General features: G+C 37.9%; 2 pseudogenes; both read right to left on the minus strand.

Annotated features, from left to right (window-relative positions):
• Window positions 1-16,323: 16,323 nt before the first annotated feature.
• LOC122911642 lies at window positions 16,324-17,273 on the minus strand (annotated as a pseudogene).
• Window positions 17,274-19,776: 2,503 nt separating this feature from the next.
• Window positions 19,777-21,100, minus strand: part of LOC122911709 — an 84,855-nt pseudogene continuing 83,531 nt past the window's right edge.

A 21,100-nucleotide genomic window follows, 5' to 3' on the forward strand; every position in this document is an offset into this window, starting at 1 on the left:
ATCCTTTCTGTTGCTAATGCAGTAGATCACATTGACTGATTTGTGAATATTGAAATCTGTTTGGATCCCTGGAAATTATCCTACTTGATTGTTGTAAAGGGCTTTTTAACGAATTATTGGATTAGGTTTGCTTATGTTTTGTTTAAGATTTTTACATCTATGTTCACAAGATATTGGTCTGTGTTTTTCGTTTTTTTGTGGCATCTTTATCTGGTTTTGATATCTGGGTAATGCTGCCTAATAGAATGACTTTGGAAACTTTCCTTCATCTTCTATTTTTTGGAACAGTTTGAGAAGAATAGGTATTAACTCTTTTTAAATGTGAAACCATCTGGTCTTGGACTTTGTTGGGAGTTTTTTGATAACTGATTCAACTTCAAATTAGTCTGTTCAGATTTTCTATTTCTTTCTGATTCAGTTTTTGAAGATTTTGTGTTTATACAAATTTATCCATTCTTCTAGGGCTGTCCAGTTTGTTGGCATACAATTTTTCGTGATATTTTATGTCTCTGGTGTCAGTTGTTTTTTTCTTCTCCTTTTTTTCTGATTTTATTTGAGCTCTCTCTCTCTTATTCTCTGTGTCTCTGTTTTATGAGTCTGACTAAAGGTTTATCAATTTTGTTGATCTTTTCAAAAAACAGTTTCTGGTTTCATTTGTCTGTTATATTGTTTTCTTAATCTTTATTTCATTTATTTCTACTCTGATCTTTATTATTTCCTTCCTTACACCGAATTCAGGTTTTGCTTTTTCTCTTGTTTTAGTTTGAATTTAAAGTCTATTTTGTCTTATATAAGTATTGCTACCCCTGTTTTCTTTTCACTTCCATTTGCACGAAAAGTGTTTTCCCATCTCTTCACTATCAGTCTGCAGGTGCCATTAGACAGCTTATAGGTTGGACCTGATTTTTATCCATTTAGTCATCCTATGTCTTTTTTTTTTATCCAATATGTTTTGATTGGATAATTTTCTCTCTTTTTATTCAAAGCAATTATTGATAGCTATGTTCTTACCACCATTTTGTGACTTTTAAAAAATAATTTATTTATCTATTTGTCAGAGAGAGAGAGAGCACACAAGCTGGGGGAGCAACAGAGGCAGAGGGAGAAGCAGACCCCCCCCCAGCAAGAAGCCAGATGAAGGGCTCAATCCCAGGACCCCGGGACCATGACCTGAGCTGAAAGCAAATGCTTAACTGACTGAGACACCCAGGCATCACTCTTGTTGATTTTTTATAGTTGTTTTTGTAGTTCTTCTCTGTTCCTTTCTTCTCTTGTTCTCTTCCCTGTGGTTTGATGGCTTTCTTTAATGTTATGTTTAGATTCCCTTCTATTTTTTGTATACCCATACAGGTTTTAATCTGTAGTTACCAGTAAATAAATAAATAATAATTAAAAAAAATATATATATATATAAAATAAATATATATATATATCCTGTATATCCTATATATATATATATATATATATACACACATATATATATATGTGTGTGTGTGTGTGTGTGTGTGTGTATCTTCTTTACATATAGAAGTATTTATTAAGTTGATGTTTCTTAAGTTTGAACCCATATTAAAAACACTAAATTTTTACTCACTCCCTGCCACACATTTTGCATATATGATTTCATACTTTACATCTTTTTATTTTGTGAATCCTTTGGCTGATTTTTGTATTATAATTGATTTTACTGCTTTTATGCTTTAACCTCTGTACTGGCTTTATAAGTTATTAACCTACTACATTTATTATGTTCACATTTACTGTGGAATTTTTGTGAATTCTAATTTTCTTACTCCTGATTATGGTCTTTTCTTTCCACTCAAAGAATTTCGTTTAATATTCCTTGTAAGACTGCTTTAATGGTAACGAATTCCTTTAACTTTTGTTTGCCTGGGAAATGTTGATCTTTCCTTCTATTCCAAATGGTAACCTTGTTGGACAGAGTATTTTTGGTTGCAGGTTTTATTGTTTTTGTTTTGTTTTCTTTGGTTTTTTTTTTTTTCTTCCTTCCTTTTAACAGAGATTATATCATGTCACTCCCTTTTGTCCTACAAAGCTGAAAAATTAGCTGAGAGTTTTGTGGGTTTCTCCTGTACATAACTGTTTTCTTTTTTTTTTTTTTTTCTGCTGCTGCTTTTAATATTCTCTCTTTATTGCTACTTCTTGCCATTTTAATTATCATATGTCTTGGTGTGGACCTCTTTCGGTCAATTTTTTGGGGTATTCTCTGTCCTCCTGGATCTGGATGTCTGTTTCTTTCCCCATATTAGGGAAATTTTTAGCTATTATTTTTTCAAATTAATTTTCTGCCCCCTTTTCTCTCCTTCTTCTGGATTTCCTGTAATGCAAATGTTACTATATATATATTTTAAATTTTATTTATTTATTTGACAGAGAGAGATCACAAGTAGGCAGAGAGGCAGGCAGAGAGAGAGAGAGGGAAGCAGACTCCCCGCTGAGGGAGTCCCCAATGCGGGACTTGATCCCAGGACCCTGAGATCATGACCTGAGCTGAAGGCAGTGGCTCAACCCACTGAGCCACCCAGGTGCCCCCAAATGTTACTATATTTGATGATGTTGCTGAGTTCCCTTGACCTATTCTCATTTCTTCTTCTTCTTCTTCTTCTTCTTCTTCTTCTTCTTCTTCTTCTTCTTCTTCTTCTTTTCTGTTCAGGTTTCTTGCTTTCCATTACTCTGTATTCCAGCTTCCTGAACCTTTTTTTTTTTTTTTACTTACTCTAGTATACCATTTACTCACTCTAGTGTAGTTTTAATTTCAATTTTTGAGTTCTTCACAGCTTATTGGTTCTTTTGTGTGTTTTCTTTGTTGATGGTCTCACTGAAATTCTCCACTTTTTTTTCTCAAGTTCAGTAAGTATCTTTATAATCATTACTTTGAATTCTTTATAAGGCCTTTAGCTTACTTCTGTTTTATTTAGCTCTTTTGCTGTGTTTTTTTTTTTTTTTTTTTGTTCTTTCATTCAGGATATATTCATCTGTCTTCTCACTTTTTCTAAATATTTTGTTTGTGTCTATATGCTTGAAAAGTCAGCTACATCTCCTGATCTTGGAAGTAGTGTCCTATAAGAGATCCTATAGTGCCTGGCAGTTCAATGTTCCCTGTTCACCAGAGCCTGGCATTTCAGAGAGTGCCTACTTTGTGTGTTGTGTGCACCCTAGTGTTGTCACTGAGCCACATTGGCCTTCAGTCTGATGAGCTTCTATGACTTTCTTTGTTTATTGTGGGCGGGGTTTGGTCCTGTGCTGTTAAGGAGCCAGTCTGGGGTAGCACTGGGCTTGTAGCTGGGTCAGACCAGATACATGCCCTCAGCCTATTTATTCTGGTGGCAGTCATGAGGAACTGCAGGGAACTATCCCTGAGTTGTCACCTGAGAGGCTCTCACTGATGGGCAGTTTCTGCAGTTAGACCAGAGGTGTGTCTCTAATTCATCTGTTGGGGTTGCACTGACTCCAAACTATAGGACTCTTAATTTATATTGCCCACTGTGGAGTTTTTGTTTTTGTTTTTGTTTTAATTTTTAATTATTTAAATTTCTTTAAAGTGTACCAGAAGTGAATATTTATGCATTGAAACCAGTGCTCCATGCAATACGTGCCCTCCATTATACCCAATACCAGGCTCACCCAACTTCCCACCCCCTGCCCATTCAAAACCCTCAGATTGTTTTTCAGAGTCCATGGTCTCTCATGGTTCATCTCCCCCTATAATTTCCCTCCAATTCCCTTCTCCTCTCCATCTCCCATTGTCTTCCATGTTATTTGTTATGTTTCACAAATAAGTGAAACCATATGATAATTCTCTCTTCTTGACTTATTTCCCTTCTACTCTCCATAGCCCCATGTCTTCTGTGTTATTTTTAATGCTCCACAAATAAGGGAAACCATATGATAATTGACTCTCTCTGCTTGACTTATATCACTCAGCATAATCTCTTACAGCTCGTCCATGTTAATACAAAAGTTGGGTATTCATCCTTTCTTTCTTTCTTTTTTTTTCTTTTCAGCGTAACAGTATTTATTGTTTTTGCAACACACACAGTGCTCCGTGCAATACGTGCTCTCCTTAATACCCGCAACCTAGCTGGCTCCCCCAACCTCCCACCCCCCACTCCTTCAAAACACTCAGGTTGTTTTTCAGAGTCCATAGTCTCTCATGGTTCATCTCCCCTTTCAATTTCCCTCCAACTCCCTTCTCCTCTCCATCTCCATTGTCTTCCATGTTATTTGTTATGTTCCACAAATAAGTGAAACCATATGATAATTGACTCGCTCTGCTTGACTGATTTCACTCAGCATAATCTCTTCCAGTCCCGTCCATGTTGCTGAAAAAGTTGGGTATTCATCCTTTCTGATGGAGGCATAATACTCCATAGTGTATATGGACCACATCTTCCTTATCCATTCGTCCGTTGAAGGGCATCTTGGTTCTTTCCACAGTTTGGCGATCGTGGCCATTGCTACTATGAACATTGGGGTACTGATGGCCCTTCTTTTCACTACATCTGTATCTCTGGGCTACATACCCAGTAGTGCAATGGCAGGGTCATAGGGAAGCACTATTTTTAATTTCCTGAGGAATCTACACACTGTTCTCCAAAGTGGCTGCACCAACTTGCATTCCCACCAACAGTGGAAGAGGGTTCCCCTTTCTCCACATCCTCTCAACACATGTTGGACACGTTGTTTCCTGTCTTGCTAATTGTGGCCATTCTAACTGGTGTAAGGTGGTATCTCAATGTGGTTGTAATTTGAATCTCCCTGAGGGCTAGTGATGATGAACATTTTTTCATGTGTCTGATAGCCATTTATATGTCTTCATTGGAGAAGTGTCTGTTCGTGTCTTCTGCCCATTTTTTGACATGATTATCTGTTTTGTGTGTGTTGAGTTTGAGAAGTTCTTTATAGATCCTGGATATCAGCCTTTTGTCTGTACTGTCACTTGCAAATATCTTCTCCCATTCCATGGGTTGCCTCTTTGTCTTGTTGACTGTTTCCTTTGCTCTGCAGAAGCTTTTGATCTTGATGCAGTTCCAAAAGTTCATTTTTGCTTTTGTTTCCTTTGCCTTTGGAGACATATCTTGAAAGAAGTTGCTATGGCTGATATTGAAGAGGTTACTCCCTATGTTCTCCTCTAGGATTCTGATGGATTCCTGTCTTACATTGATGTCTTTTATCCATTTCGACTTTATATTTTTGTATGGTGTAAGAGAATGGTCGAATTTCATTCTTCTACATTTAGCTGTTCAATTTTTCCAGCACCATTCATTGAAGAGACTGTCTTTTATCCACTGGATATTTTTTCCTGCTTTGTCGAAGATTATTTGACTATAGAGTAGAGGGTCCATATCTGGGCTCTCTACTCTGTTCCACTGGTCTATGTGTCTGTTTTTATGCCAGTACCATGCTGTCTTGGTGATCACAGCTTTGTATTAAAGCTTAAAATCAGGTAACGTGATGTCCCCAGTTTTGTTTCTCTTTCTCAACATTTCCTTAGCAATTCAGGGTCTCTTCTGATTCCATACAAAATTTAGGATTATTTGCTCCAGCTCTTTGAAAAATACTAGTGGAATTTTGATTGGAATAGCATTATAAGTACAGATTGCTCTAGGAAGTATAGATATTTTAACAATGTTTATTCTTCTGATCCAAGATCATGGAATGGTCTTCCATCTTGTTGTGTCTTCGTTGATTTCTTTCATGAGAGTTCTGTATTTCCTTGACTTTAGATTCTTTACCTCTTTGGTTAGGATTATTCCCAGGTATCTTATGGTTCTTAGTGCTATAGTAAATGGAATCTAATCTCTAATTTCCCTTTCTGTATTTTCATTGCTAGTGTATAAGAAAGTAACTGATTTCTGTAAATTGACTTTGTGACCTGCCACATTCCTGAACTGCTGTATGAGTTCTGGTAGTTTGGGGGTTTTCCATATAAAGCATCATGTCATCTGTGAAGAGAGTGAGTTTGAATTCTTCATTGTCAATTTGGATACATCTTATTTATCTTTGTTTTCTGATTGCTGCTGCTAGGACTTCTAATACTATGTTGAACAGCTGTGGTGAGAGTGGGCATCCTTGTCATGTTCTTGATCTCATCGGGAAGGCTGTGAGCTTTACCCCATTGAGATTGATATTTGCTGTGGGTTTTTCATAGATAGATTTTATGAAGTTCAAGAATGTTCCCTCTATCCCTATACTTTCAAGCATTTATTAAGGAATAGATGCTGGATTTTGTCAAATACTTTTTCTGCATTGAGAGGCCCATGTAGTTCTTCTCTCTTCTCTTACTGATTTGTTCTATCATAGTGGTTGATTTGCAAATGTTGAACCATCCTTGAAACCCAGGGATGAATCCCACCTGGTCATGGTGGATAATCTTTTTAATGTGCTGTTGGGTCCTATTAGGTAGGAACTTGTTGAGAATCATGGCATCCATATTCATTAGGGACGTTGGTCTGAAATTCTCCTTTTTGGTAGGGTTTTTGCCTGGTTTGGGGATCATGGTAATACTGTCTTCATAAAAAGAGTCTGGAAGTGTTCCTTCTGCTTCAATTTTTTTGAATCAGTTTCAGGAGAATAAGTGTTATTTTTTCTTTGAAACTTTGGTAGGATTCCCCAGGAATCTGTCAGGTCCTGGGCTCTTGTTTTTTAGAAGGTTTTTGATCACTGCTTCAATATCACTAGTAGATTTTGGTCTATTCAGATTGTCATTTTCTTTCTGGTTCAATTTTGGGAGTTCATAGTTTTCCAGGAATGCATCCATTTCATCCAGTTTGCTTAACTTATTGGCATATAACTGTTGATAATAATATCTGATGATTGTTTCTATTTATTTGGTGTTAGTTGTGATCTCTCCCTTTTAATTCATAATTTTATTTATTTGGGCCTTCTTTCTTTTCTTTTGGATTAGTTTGGCCAATGATTTATAGGCCTTATTGATTCTTTCAAAAAAACAGCTTCTAGCTTCAATGATGCGTTCTACTGTATCTCTAGTTTCTATCTCATTGATCTCTGCTCTTGGTTATTTCCCTTCTTGTTTGTGGAGTTGGTTTGATTTGTTGTTGATTCTACAGTTCTTTAAGGTGTAGATACAGCTGGTGTATTCTGGATTTTTCTTTTTTTTTCTTTTTTTTTTTTTTTAGGGACACTTGGATGGCTATGTATTTCCCCCTTAGGACCACCTTTGCTGTATCGCATAGGTTTTGGACCGAATTGTCTACATTCTCATTGGTTTCCATGGGTTGTTTAAGTTCTTCTTTGATTTCCTGGTTGATTCAAGCATTCTTTTTTTTTTTTTAAAGATTTTATTTATTTATTTGACAGAGAGAGATCACAAGCAGGCAGAGAGGCAGGCAGAGAGAGAGAGGAGGAAGCAGGCTCCCTGCTGAGCAGAGAGCCCGATGCGGGACTCAATCCCAGGACCCTGAGATCATGACCTGAGCCGAAGGCAGCGGCTTAACCCACTGAGCCACCCAGGCGCCCCATGAGTCAAGCATTCTTAAGCAGGTGTTTGAGTTCCTCCCAAACTTTTCCTTGTGGTTGAGCTCCACTTTCAAAGCATTGTGATCTGAGAGTATGCAGAGAATAATCTCAACCTTTTGGTATTGGTTGTGCCCTTATTTTGACCCAGTATATATATTCTGTATACATATTATACATATATTCTGGAGAAGGTTCCATGTGCTTTCAAGGAGCATGAGTATTCTGTTGTTTTAGGGTGGAATGTTCTGTATATATCTATGAGGTCCAACTGGTTCAATGTGTCATTAAATGCTCTTGTTTCTTTGTTGATTTTCTCCTTGAATGATCTATTACTGAGAATGGTGTGTTAATAGCTCCTATTATTAATGTATTCATATCAATATGACTTTTTATCTTGATTAGCTGTTTTCTTATGAAATTGGCTGCTCCCATATTGGGGGCAAAAATATTTACAATTGTTAGATCTTCTTGGTGGATAGTCCCTTTAAGAATGATGTAGTGTCCTTCTGTATCTCTGACTACAGTTTTTACTTTAAAATCTAATTTATCTGATATGAGAATACTACCTTAACCTTATATTGAGGCCCATTGGCATGAAAGATTCTTCTCCATGCTTTCACTTTCAGTCTGGGTGTATCCTTAGATTTGAAATGGGTTTCATGTAGACAACATATGGATGGCTCCTGTCATTTTATTTAATCTGCAACCCTGTGTCATTTTATGAGCACATTTAGGCAATTCATGTTGAGAGCGATTGATAGATACGTTTTTATTGACATCGTGTTACAGTGAAGTCTTTGTTTCTATGTATTGTCTCCATATATTTCAGTTCAATGATATTCTTATGATTTTTCCTCTTTTATTGAAACCCCCTTAATATTTTTTCAGTGTCAGAATGGAGGTTTCATACTCTTTTAAACGTTGCTGGTCTTGGAAGCTCTTTATCTCTCCATCCATTTTGAATGTCAGTCTTGCTGGATAAAGTATTCTTGGCTGCATGCTCTTATCATTTAGTGCCCTGAATAAATCTTGCCAGCTGTTTCTGGGTTGCCAGGTTTCTGTGGACAGGTCTGACATTATTCTGATGGGCTTTCCTCTGAATGTAAGGAGCCTCTTTACCCTAGCTGCTTTCACGAGCTCCTCTCTACAGTTATGACTCGTCATTTCTATATCAGGTGTCTTGAGGTCTTTCTAGATTCTATGATCTTGGGAACAGATCTTTCTGCCTCTAGGATATGAACGCTGGTTCTATTCGTGAGATTAAGAAAATTTTCATGGAGAATTTGTTCAACTACCTCTTCTAGTCTTCTTTCTTTCTCCTCCCCCTCAGGGATTCCAATAATTCTGACATTGGAATATTTCAAGGCATCATTTATTTCCCTAATTCTGTTTTTTGGCTTCTAAGCTGTTTGTTCCAGGCTTCCTCTTGACCCTTTTTCTCTATCTGTTTGTCCTCCAGATCACTAATTCTATCTTCTGTCTCAGTTACCCTAGTTTTTGAGAATTTAGATTGGATTGGAACTCATTGAGCACATTGTGAACATAATCCCTGGTGGCTTTCACTTCTGCACTAATCAATTCCATTTCATTATCAAAGGCTTTCTCCAACCTAGCTATTGCCTGGATAATTGTTAGCTTAATTCCCTTTCTGACGTACTATGTCCATATCCAATAGCTCTGATGCAGAAGGTCCAGTCTCTGAATTTTCTTCTGTTGGGCATTCCTCCTCCTAGTCATTTTGGTGAGAGATGGCTGAACGGATGTGTAGCTGAATGTATCGACCGTGGTGCAGGCAAGGTGCACCCTGGTACACTTCTGAGCAATCAAGAGTCCTCACCAAAAAGAAGGAAAAAAGCAAAAAAAAAAAAAAAAAGAGAGAGAGAGAGAAAGACAGAAAGAAATAAAGAAGACATAAAAGAGAAGTCTCAGCCCAAATGGGCCCCAAGGTAAGATTTATAAAGTATATGAATAAAAACAGACAAACAAAAAGATCGACAAAAGTAGATGACAGGGAAAAAAAAAAAGAACCTCATCAAAAAGAACCCCAAGTATAAGATTTATATACTATGAGGACAATAACAAATACACAGAAACACTGGCAGAAGAAAACTATGGGAGAGTGGTTATAAACTCTCAGTGTGGATGAGGGAGGTTATTTTGATTCTTCCTGGATGTATCGTTACCTTTATTAAAGGTCTCAACTTTCCTAAGATAAAGGGAGATTAAGAACTGGTTTACCTATAGGGGTAGCATTGATTGGGGAAAGGGGATTACCTTGAAGCTTATCTTTGTATAAATATTTTTTAAAAAAGAATAAACTAAACTAAACTAAACTAAAATTTTAAAAAATTTAAAAAATTGAAAAGCAAAAAAAATACAGGTATATGTATCAAAAAGTTCAGGTTAAAAGTTTATTATGGAATTTGATGTAGTGTATATCTCACTGTGATGGTAAATAGGTTAAAAAGTTATATATTAAAAAAATGAACCAGAATTTTGGGAATAATTAAAAATAAAAGTTGTATCTATGAAGCATTGGTGGTTGTCCTCTTGTCTTTTTTGTTTTTTGTTTTTTGTTTTGGTTTTTTGTTTTTATTTTTGTTTTTATTTATTTATTTATTTATTTATTTATTTTGGTTGGCTTTCTGGGGGAGGGGCCTGCTGTGTTGGTTTTCAGGGACTCTTGCTAGAGCTAAGTCCTCCTGTGCCCATCAAAGGGGTTGGCTCTGGGGAAACCGTTTTTTTTTTTTTTTTTCCAGGCTTTTGTTCTCTGGAGATTTTTTTGTTTGTTCGTTTGTTTTCTCTCACCTTGACAGCTTTTGATGGATTTTGGAGGTTTAGAGAAAAGCAAACTGCTCCCTGACCTCCCTTTAAGAGAGAAGCCTCAGTCTGTTCCCTCTGGGTGCTCCAGAGCACATAAATCCCCCCTCTGCTGCAAGCAGAGCTCCTTCCCAGTCACAGTCTCTGGGGTCACAGGAACTCCCACTTGTGATAGCCAAGACTGTCTGGGCAGCTCCAGACCTCCAGAGAGGTCCAAAGCAGCGATAGAGCACTGAGAGTTTCCCATTGGCACAGGCTGGGAGTGCTCAGACTCTCTGGGGTCCAAGAGAGTGCCAGCCGGTGCCTGCAGGCACTTCACTCAGGGGAGGGTGTGGGGTGCAACTCAGACTCTGGTAGCATGGTGCCTGCATGGAGAGTGCAAAAAGCTATGGTTCTGCTGGCTAGAGAGGCTCCCTCACCGTTATGGGAACCACCACCCAAATACTTTCAGGTGTTCAGGGACTCAGGGCCCAAGACCTGGCTTCTTTGCTGCACTCTCTCCGGCTCAGTGCCTGTGGTGGCTGTCCTAGGTCAGCGAACTTAAGCTCCTGTCCCTAACTGCCCTGATTCCCACAATTTTCTTTTACAGATACTTTTTTTTTAAGATTTTATTTATTTATTTGACAGAGAGAAATCACAAGTAGATGGAGAGGCAGGCAGAAAAAGAGAGGGAAGCAGGCTCCCCGCTGAGCAGAGAGCCCGATGTGGGACTCGATCCCAGGACCCTGAGATCATGACCTGAGCCGAAGGCAGCGGCTTAACCCACTGAGCCACCCAGGCGCCCCATGATTCCCACAATTTCCCCCATGATCCTTTGCTCATTTTGAGTGTTTTCAACCAGACTCCAAGTTAATGCTGGTCCCTAATCGCAGGGTACTCTCATATTGGGGTATTACTTTCCAATGGGTTGCTTCTGGTGGCTCCCCTTTTGTTTATCTTCCAATATCAATTCAACATCCCCACTCCACTTTACCTGCCCACTGGCATCTTCTGGCCCTGTAGAGATCCGGAAGTGTGTAATTCTAATCTTAAGCTGATTTCATGGGTGATCAGAGTTCTTTGGTAGGTAATTAGCTCTCTTTAGGGTACAGGTTGAAATGACGCCTCCTCCTACTTCCCCACCATCTTGTCTTCCTCCCACTGTGAGGTTTTTGTTGGTAGGTATATCCAGCAATCAGATCAGATGTCTGCTTCCAGCCCACTACTGGGACTGCAGTCAAACTGGTGCATGTGGTTATCTCTCTCTCCCCCCAGAGCAGCTGTCATTTTGTAGTGCTGCTGCTCACTGTCAGGGCTGCTTGCAGGATGAGGTGTGTCAGGAGGTGCTTTGGAAGGATTCCTGCAAAATGAGTGGGTTGGATGGGGTAGACCCATAGGACAAAGCGGAGACTGAGCAAGAGGTATTAGCAAGTTAGATGGGGAGTGTTTGTGCTGGTGCCTACAGGTCCAGGTATCTAGGCTAAGGTAAGAAAAGAAATGACAGTACCAGATTTTTTACTGTTAAAAACGTCTCCTAAAGATCTCTGTACCTCTAGCATGTAGAAAATTAGTAATAAATCTTTATGTATACCCCAGATGTTTTCCAAACTGCTACTTTGGATTTTTTTTAAGATTTTTTATTTATTCATTTGACAAAGAGAGAACACAAGTAGGCAGAGAGGCAGTCAGAGAGAGAGAGAGGAGGAAGCAGGCTCCCTGTTGAGCAGAGAGCCTACCTCCCAGCCATACCAGACCTTTCCACATATGAATCTCTTTTTCCTCTAAACCCTTTGCACTCCATCCTCTTGTGATTTACTCTGCACTCAAGTTGTGTGTCTCTATTCCTCATTTCATCAGGGAGAGTTCACATGGCAGCTCCCAGATCTCTTGTTACTTCCTCTAGTCTCACCCTTTAGACTGTTGGTCTTCTTCACCTCTATTCTCCAATGGCTTGCTTACTTGGTGAAACTTGTACATCTCTTAAAAGCAGTGATATCATTTCTTTGCTCTTGCATCTCCAGACAAGCTACATACATAAAATATGTTCAAATAATAATAATTCACTGAATTGAATGAAATATATAACACAGAAAGTCACACATGCATGAGTGACAAAGTTTAATGCATAAAAATCAAATCTTTTGTACCACAAAGTAAATAAAACAAAAATAACCAAAGGATAAACATCCCACTGGAAAGATTATTCATTGCTTATACAATGACATAGCAGAATAGATTCATACAGCAAAAGTTAAAAAAAAGTAATTAATCAAGTACAAATAACCACAGAACATTTCAAAAGGTGTTAAAACTCATCCTTGATCAAGTAAATTGATAATATGTAAGATTGACAACCAAAGACTGAAATGATCTACAATCCAATGTTAGTGAAATTGTGACTATATACCTTTCTAAATGTGGTTGGTAAAAGTATAAATTTATGATTTCTGAAGGAAAATTTAAAGATGTCTACAAAATATATGAATATTGTTTGCTTTAGTATTCTAAGATCGAATCTTCGAAAACTAGTAGTTAAGTTTGCAAGGATTTTAACATGTGCAACTTAATTTGTAATAGTGAAAATGGGAGAATGCCTTGGTAATTAGGTTTTCAGGATACATGTGCACAACATAAATTGATATGAAAAATACATTTATGATTTTGTCAGAACCAAAATTGCCAGGATGTCCTCAACCTGCTATTCTCTGGTTTGGTTTCTCAATTCTTGTGTTCCCCTCTTGGAATGACAAGCTTGCTATGATGAGTGTGCTTTTAATTTTTAAACTTCAAATTTTTGATACCAGCTGCCTCCTGATACTTTACTCACTGTTCTTTCCCAAGCTGGAAGGCAATTTGCTGTGTACTGAGATTGAGGAAAACACCTTAGTGTGGGTGTCCTCAAGGCAGCACCTGTGACTAGGGGAGTTGGTCTGTGACCCCTAAGAACAAGGATGCAGGGCAAGGGCAAAGATGGATTTGACCATAACTAAGAGCTATGTATGACTCAAGGGTGTCAGGGAGATGAATGAAATTATGATATTAAGATGTAATAAGAAGCATATATATTGGTCTTTGTCTATAGTCCACAATTCCTGGAATGTAACTCTTCAAACCCTTGCAATTTCCTCAGTGATTAGAGAAATAATCTTTCATTATGAAATTGTTTTTTACCCTTGGTCCTTGAAATATTTGCAGTAATAAAAGTTTGATGGCTGTCATTTGATATTTATATTAAAAAATCTCAACCACACTTGAGCTTATGATAATGAAATGACTTTTAAATAAAAAACAAGCTCTTGAAAAAAAAAACTCTTGACAAACACTAGATCAGGGTCATTTCCAGGTGACTCACTCACATGATCAGAAAACTGGAACTTTCAGTCTCCACCCCAGCCCTGATAATCTGGGGTGGGTATAGTGCTTGGAGGTTGAATCAATTACCAATGGCCAATGACTTCATATACTCAAATCTCAAAGGAATTAAAAAGGATGAAGGTATGTTTCACCTCATCAGGTAAAGAATCCCTTTCCAGTTCAGATGCTGGAAAGAGGTTAGGGGGACATGGTTAGGGTGGTGGAAGAAAATAGTTGTGATTAAAATATCTTATCTCATACTTATTGAGAGTAATGGGAATTGTTAGCAGCTATGTTTTATCTTAAGTTATTGCCCCCCCCTTTTATTTTACTAATTTATGTAAAAAAAAAACAATGGTAGTGGCTAACCTTTTAGATCTCAAAGAGCTTATTCCTAAATTGATATCACTTCTTGTGATACGGTAGCCAATAGGAGTTTCTATGTCCCTAAAGTTGGAGATGTGAACTTTTACCAAAAGACCAGGATATAGATAGAGAGCAATGAATATGGACTCTGCCTCAGTAGATTTTCTCTCTACTTTCTCCAAATTCCTCTGTGCTGCATCTGCAGGGACAAACCTTTATTCTGTGGTTGCATTCAGCTTTTATTCTGTGGTTGCATTCAGCCAATCGGGGGCCATGCCAGAGGTAGTAAGGATGGAGTAGAGTTAGGTCAACATCTTGACCCTTGTTTTTTCTTCCTAGGAGTGCATCTGGATGTTTCTCTTCCCTAAAAAAATAAATGCTGTTGAACATCTGTCCCCACACAACCCTTCTTCAGGTTCCTGTGACTGATCCTCTCCTCTTGCCTTTGTCCACAAGTAGCAATCATAACCACTGGGACTACCGTTGGAAAGTTCCTTAGTCTGTCCACAATGTAGATGATTTTCTCTTTATTAAATATTATTCAAATTGCCCCACTTTTATATCTGTTCCTTGATGAGACCCTGATTAATATAACTTCCCTGTAATTGGTTGACAAGTTTAATTATAAATCCAGCTCTTCTGGTTAAAATCCATACTCATTTCCATTCTTCCACATAGCTGTGGTGGGGTGGCAGTTGCCAGGTTAGCTGGGAGACCATTTTGGTTTCCATTACCTTATTAACTTAAGGAAGAGGAGTACACACCCTCTTCTTCATTTCAGAGGGAGAAGTAGTACCTGAGTACCACTCCTGAGTCTGGTACCTGAATTGCTTTATAGAGAAGTGTCATTTTATGTCATTTAATGGGGAAAGTACTTAAGAAGCAGCAGGGCACTCTGCAACTGATGTCTGGATTAAAATATGAGCTTCCTGTATCCAAACTCTGTTGATTTTGGCCTCAGTTACCTCATTTATAAGATGGGGACAATGATGGTGCCTAATCAATAATGTCACTGTGAAAATCAAGTGAGTGAAGCCAGAAAATTTTTATAGAAACGTGCTTGGCAATACCAAGCAGCTATGGTGTCCCAGCGTCTTGGAATCAAACCACACATCAGGCTCCAAGATCAGTAGGGAGTCTGCTTCAGATTATTTCTCTCCTTCACCCTTTGCACCCCCTTTCACTATACATGTGCCTGCTCTCTTTCAAATGAATAAATAGATCTTAAAAAAAGAAAGAAAAGAAAAAAGAATGAATGCATGCATGCTTGGACGTAAGAGAAAAGTAAGCAAATGTACCAGTGAGTGAATGAAATCATCTTTACATATCCTAAAAAGGAAAGCCTAAGGTTGAACAGGAAAATCAGTATTTCAGTAGTTATAGATAAATCAGTGTAGCATATTATTGATGAAATCACTGATTTGCTTGAAATCAGATTGCAGTTCTATTCTTGAGATGCTTGTATTTTCCAATTCCTCCTCTGAACGTGGTATGAACTGTTTTATTCCCAACACCTCCCACACTAAATGTGTGAGATTTTTCCCACCAAAAACTAACTTTCCAACTCTCTGGGTAACTATATTAAATGAAATTCTGACACTAATACTCAGAGTTAGCACAGACCCCCCCCCAAAGTTTGAGGGCTGATTGATATAAATCAGATATGGTAGAGATGGCCTCATTGTTAATAACAAAAGATGTACCTCTCACCCATGTCACTCAGGAAATCCCAAGAGTCCTAGAAAATCTGTTACATCAGACAAAAAGAGTGAATTTATATATATTCCTTATTATACTACTAAGAATCACAGGCAAATAAGGAATATGTGTATGGATAGATAGATATAGAGTTAAATCTCAGTATAAAATATTAAGAGTTTTGTAATTGGTTAACCTTTATGAGATTAATAATATTTGCCTTGTGGAGTTATACATATTAGGGAAAAAATGTAAAAGATTTCACACAGATCATTTCCAAAGGCAATTACTCTAAACAATGAACAAAATAATAACTAATGTATTTGACTATACAACCAATTAACAATAAGACAGCATATATATTATGTGTATATATCAATATGAACAACTAACAAAACAATAGGATTATTAGCAAAAAATAAAACAGAAAATACTTTCTTTTTACCCTGGCCTGAAAAATGATGCATGAGCACATTCATGTCAGATTGTCACCTACCTTGAACTCAAGCAATATTGGAAGAGAAACTATCTCCCGAGTATCCTGCCCCTCAAGTCAATTTTGATATCTTTCAGTCTTTTCTTTCTCCTCACAAATTACTAAAGTCTCTAAATATCCCCCCTTGACCCTGCAAAGCCACAGCAATTCTCTAACACAAAGCACCTGAGAGCCTTCTTCATTTTCTTGTTCTGTAGCGTGTAAATCAGAGGATTCAGCATTGGGAGAAGAGGATAGAAGAGGGCTATGAACTTGCCCTGTTCATGAGAGTTACTCTTGGCTGGCTGGAGATACATAAAAATGATGTTCCCATAGAACAGAGCCACAACCACCACATGGGAAGAGCAGGCGTTTTTCCATCCTTCTGCTGACCCAATCTTCATCACAGCTCTGGCAATGTGATTGTATGAGACCAGGATGAAACCCAGAGGCAAGACAACAAAGATAAAGCTGGCCACATACATCTACACCTCATTGAGGCTGGTGTCCACATAAGCCAGTTGCATAATAAGGGGCATCTCACAGAAGAAGTGGTCAATGTGATTGTTCCCACAGAGTGGCAAGAGTATAGTAAGTGTGGAGCCCACCACGCTGGTGGTCAGACCCCCAAGCCATGAAGCAAGGGCCAAGCTGAGGCAAAGCTGTGGATGCATATGACAGTGTAATGTAGTGGCTTACAGATGGCAACATTGTGGTCATAGGACATGACTGCCAGGAGGACACATTCAGTCGCCCCCAGCCAGTGGGAGATATAGAATTGGACCACACACCCTCCATAGCTTGTGGTTTTCTGTGGTTCCCAGAGGTTGACCAGGAGTTGTGGGATAATGATTGTGGTAAAGCTAATGTCTAGGAAGGAAAGGTTGGCATGAAAGAAGTACATAGGTGTATGGAGGTGCCCATCCAAGCAGGAAACCAGAATGATGATGCCATTGCCCAAGATAGACACCACATAATATCCTGAGACAAGGATGAAGAGGATAGATTCTAGTGAGGGTCATGTAGAGAAGCCCAGGAGTACAAAAACTTCTGGAGAACTTACATTGTCTATTTCCATCATCATGTGTATCCAGGAATGGGACAAAAAGACTACCCGTGCTGAGTGGGGGGCACAGAATATGGGGCCTCAAGTGACTATATAAGTTAGCAGACTTTAGACATAATTTTATACCCATTTTTTTATTTCAATAATGTGTTTTAATTTAATTTTTTTTTCCTTTTTGTCTTTTATATACCCATTTTTTTTGAAAGCATGTACTCAACTGCTCCATGGATGATGTTGCATCATCTTCCTGAAGGCCAGTTTGGAGAAGCATGCGAATATGCATAGCCTGGGGAAAATGGACATTCATGCAATGTTCTTAGTACTGATTATTTTGTTGAAATATTCCTTATAGTAGCAACATCTGGAGTCAGCCTGAATGTTTAGTGGTGAGGTTTTCTTGGGTAAAAGATTTCATGTGATAAAACACTGCAGAGGCAATAAAAGCATGCCCGTGTTACTCCCCTTTTTAGTTAATCGCCACATGGAGTCCACCATGATATTTCCCTTTTAAATCGCACAATCAGCAAAATTTTGCTTTAACATTAAATTCATATTCTCATCACTTCTTGCAGCTCCTTGCTACCATCCTGGCCTACGTCACCATCATTTATCACCTGGATTATTGATCTAATATCTTAACTTGCTTTCCTGCTTTCCCTATTAGTTCCCTTCAGAATGTTCCCACCACAGAAGCTAGAAGATTATCTTAGGATACAGTATGATCATACTGCTCTTAACAGCCCTGTTGTCTTATAGCAAGGCTTTCAGTGACTTTCCCCCAAGACATCCATCCACAAACTCAATTCTTACCTCCTTCAGGTTATTGTTCAGAAGTCATCTTTTATTAAACAAAAAATGGTATTTTAAGTGCTTATTTAAATTCCAGTTAGTTAACCTACAGTGTAACGATTGAACACTTCCATACACTGAAGCAAATGTGCTATTTAATATTGAAACCCCTCTCAACTCCCTTCTCTTCCTTTCCAGCTTTGTTTTTATCCATGGTACTTATCACTAAGGAACAAATATACTATACTAAGTTACTATGTTTGTAACTGTCTTACTCTGCTGGAGTTTAATTTCCATGGACTCCTAGCTTTCTGTTTATTTTGTTTGCTTCTGGGTCCCCAGTGCCTAGCTCATGTCTGGTACACAAAAATCCTTTAATCAACAGTCACTGAATGAGCAAAGTGTGAAAAAGGTCATTATAATGGGTACATGGAGCAGAACAATATAAAGGCATAGTTAAGGAATGTTCAGTGTAATCTCATAGCAGTGGTATCAGGGAAGAACTCTTGGAACGGTCAGAGTCATGTACTCATGACCCAGATTATTCCATTATCTTATGAGGTGGAAAAAAACAAACTGTTGGACAATGTGAGAAACCAGAAATCCCCATGGGGGGAAAATATGTACAATCTTAGTGTCCTTCAGATGTCCTTGAAAAGCTCTAGGGTCCTTCTTACAAATACATTGATTTTTTATCCCCTGTCTTTTAAAAGGAAGAGTAAATCGATCATAATTAGAACCCATCCAGGTGTGAAGAACAGAGCAGCTATAAACTCAAAGGTCTGCCTTTCTAAATCCCAGGGAGTGTAATTCATTCATCTCTAAAATGGGAAGTTGACCAAGGAAAATAGACTTGAACACACATGTTTATTCACAGATTTTCAAAATATGTGTAGCGTTTCCATCATGCATCTGTAAAAATGGGGCTCAGAGGGCTTCAGACAGTTGCCAACATTTATACATAGAAGCTGTACCAGTGTGGACCTCACTGAGCCACAATGCTGAGATAATTATCTGCTTTGCATGTACCAGAGCAGTGCAGCACTGATGCTCTGAAAAAGCATCTGGGAAATGAATTCTGACCTCTGATAACCTGGGGAAACATGGAGAGCTGCAAGGACATGGGTGGCTTCAAAATGTGGATGTGAGAGAGGAGAAGTGAATGAGGGCAGATATGAGCAACTGAGTCATGACACAATGAGGTGATTACCCCATATAGAGAGCCCTCTCAGATGAGCTGATGAGGACATAGAAAAGTGAAAGGCAAAACCCAAAACCATATTGTCCCCTATGTATATAAGCATCCTCTCTGTGGAGATATGTATATTTTGTGGGCTCACATATGAAGAAAATGTAGGAATGTCACCAAGAGATAGCAGCCATAAGGTCAGTCATGGGGTAATAGTTCAGTAGAATTTTTGAGGAAATAGAGACATTTGTAGTGATTTGATCTATTTCTAGAAATGTTCAGTGGTTTACCCAAAGTCCCAGAGCTGCTCAGTGCTGGAACTGGATCTACACCCAAGGCATTCAGATTCTTAGTACAAAAATAACATTCCCTTTAAGTAAAGGGGGAGGTTTTCTCATTCTCAGAGATTCACCAAAACTGTCACAGTAAATATAATCATTCTTGAAAATGTGATCTTACCCCAAGTCCTATGACATCATGACAAAGAAAGATAGCATGGAGACAGTTGTGAAAAAGTTTTGAGTTCAAATTTTAAATCAATTATGCAGTCATAAACTCTACTCCTGACTGTAGGTAACCTGCCAAAATACCAAAGACCTAAAGAAGAGCAAGTTAGATTATTGAAATGCATCAGTGTTCATCAAACTTAACTGGAACTACCAAAAACTTTGTGATCCCAGTTCATCTTAAATACCATAAAAAACAAACAAATGAACAAACAAATAAGCAAACCTAAGAATGTCACTTACTGATGGTGAGCTAGCAGCAGCATCTCTCTGTATGGAGGGTGGAAATATCAAATAATGCAGAGTATTTTATTTCAAATATTGTTAAAACCCATGAATTCATTGGATGTGACATTAAAAAGTAGGAAGGTAGACATGGGATTTGAGAAGCCCTGAAAATATTGGAAATCTCCAAGTCATTGGTGGCAGACGTATTAGATTCTGTTCAAATGTATGTCTAAAGAACACTTTCTTAAATTTTAAAATCAGAATAGGTTTTAGTTAGAGAGAAATACTATTTTTCCCTATGAAAACTGTTAGCAAAAAGAATGAGGATGGCTCATAGTGTTTCCAGAATGAGAAATATATACCCACTCTCAAAGGACCTAGTGTGTCATAAAGCCTGTGTAATCACAAGACACTCATTTTATCCTCTGGAGCATTCAGAAGGAAGACAGAAGGTGATGTATGTATCAGGGGAGTGAAATTGGTGGGAAGGAAGCTTTGGAGATTTTTTCTTCTATTTAGTAATTATAATTTCATTGTAATCAAATAAATGGTTATTTTTATGAATAAAACACCATTTAAAGTTTTTATACTGCTAAATACTGCTTACAGAACATAGAAATCAAGTCTCTCTCAAAGATTTATCATGCAGTGGAAGAGAGTCTGAAATACTTGCTCAGTACAGTAATTTTGGTACATGTTGCTATAGATTTTCTTCTTTTTATTTTCGAGAGAGAAGAAGACATTAAGAATTTTATTTTTTATTATTGTTATTTAAATTCAATTATCAAGATATAATACATCATTAGCTTTTGATATAATGTTCAATGATTCACTAGTTGAGTATATCACCCTGTGCTCACAGATTTTCTTCAAAATTCAATCATATAATTATTGGTATCCAACACAGCAATGAACTAACATCTTTTCTTTAAAATGAACTTATTTTTGTTGTATTAAAATACACATAATGAATTTAGCATAACAATTTTTGCATATACAAATCAGTGAAATTAAGTGCATTCACAAAATATTGCAACCATCACCATCTATTTACAGAACTTTCTCATCGCTACAGATGTACCCCCTACAAAGTCACTCTTCATTTGCTTTCTTTCTCCAGCCCTTGACAA

This window comes from Neovison vison, chromosome 1, assembly GCF_020171115.1.
Source record: "Neovison vison isolate M4711 chromosome 1, ASM_NN_V1, whole genome shotgun sequence".
Taxonomy (NCBI): domain Eukaryota; kingdom Metazoa; phylum Chordata; class Mammalia; order Carnivora; family Mustelidae; genus Neogale; species Neogale vison.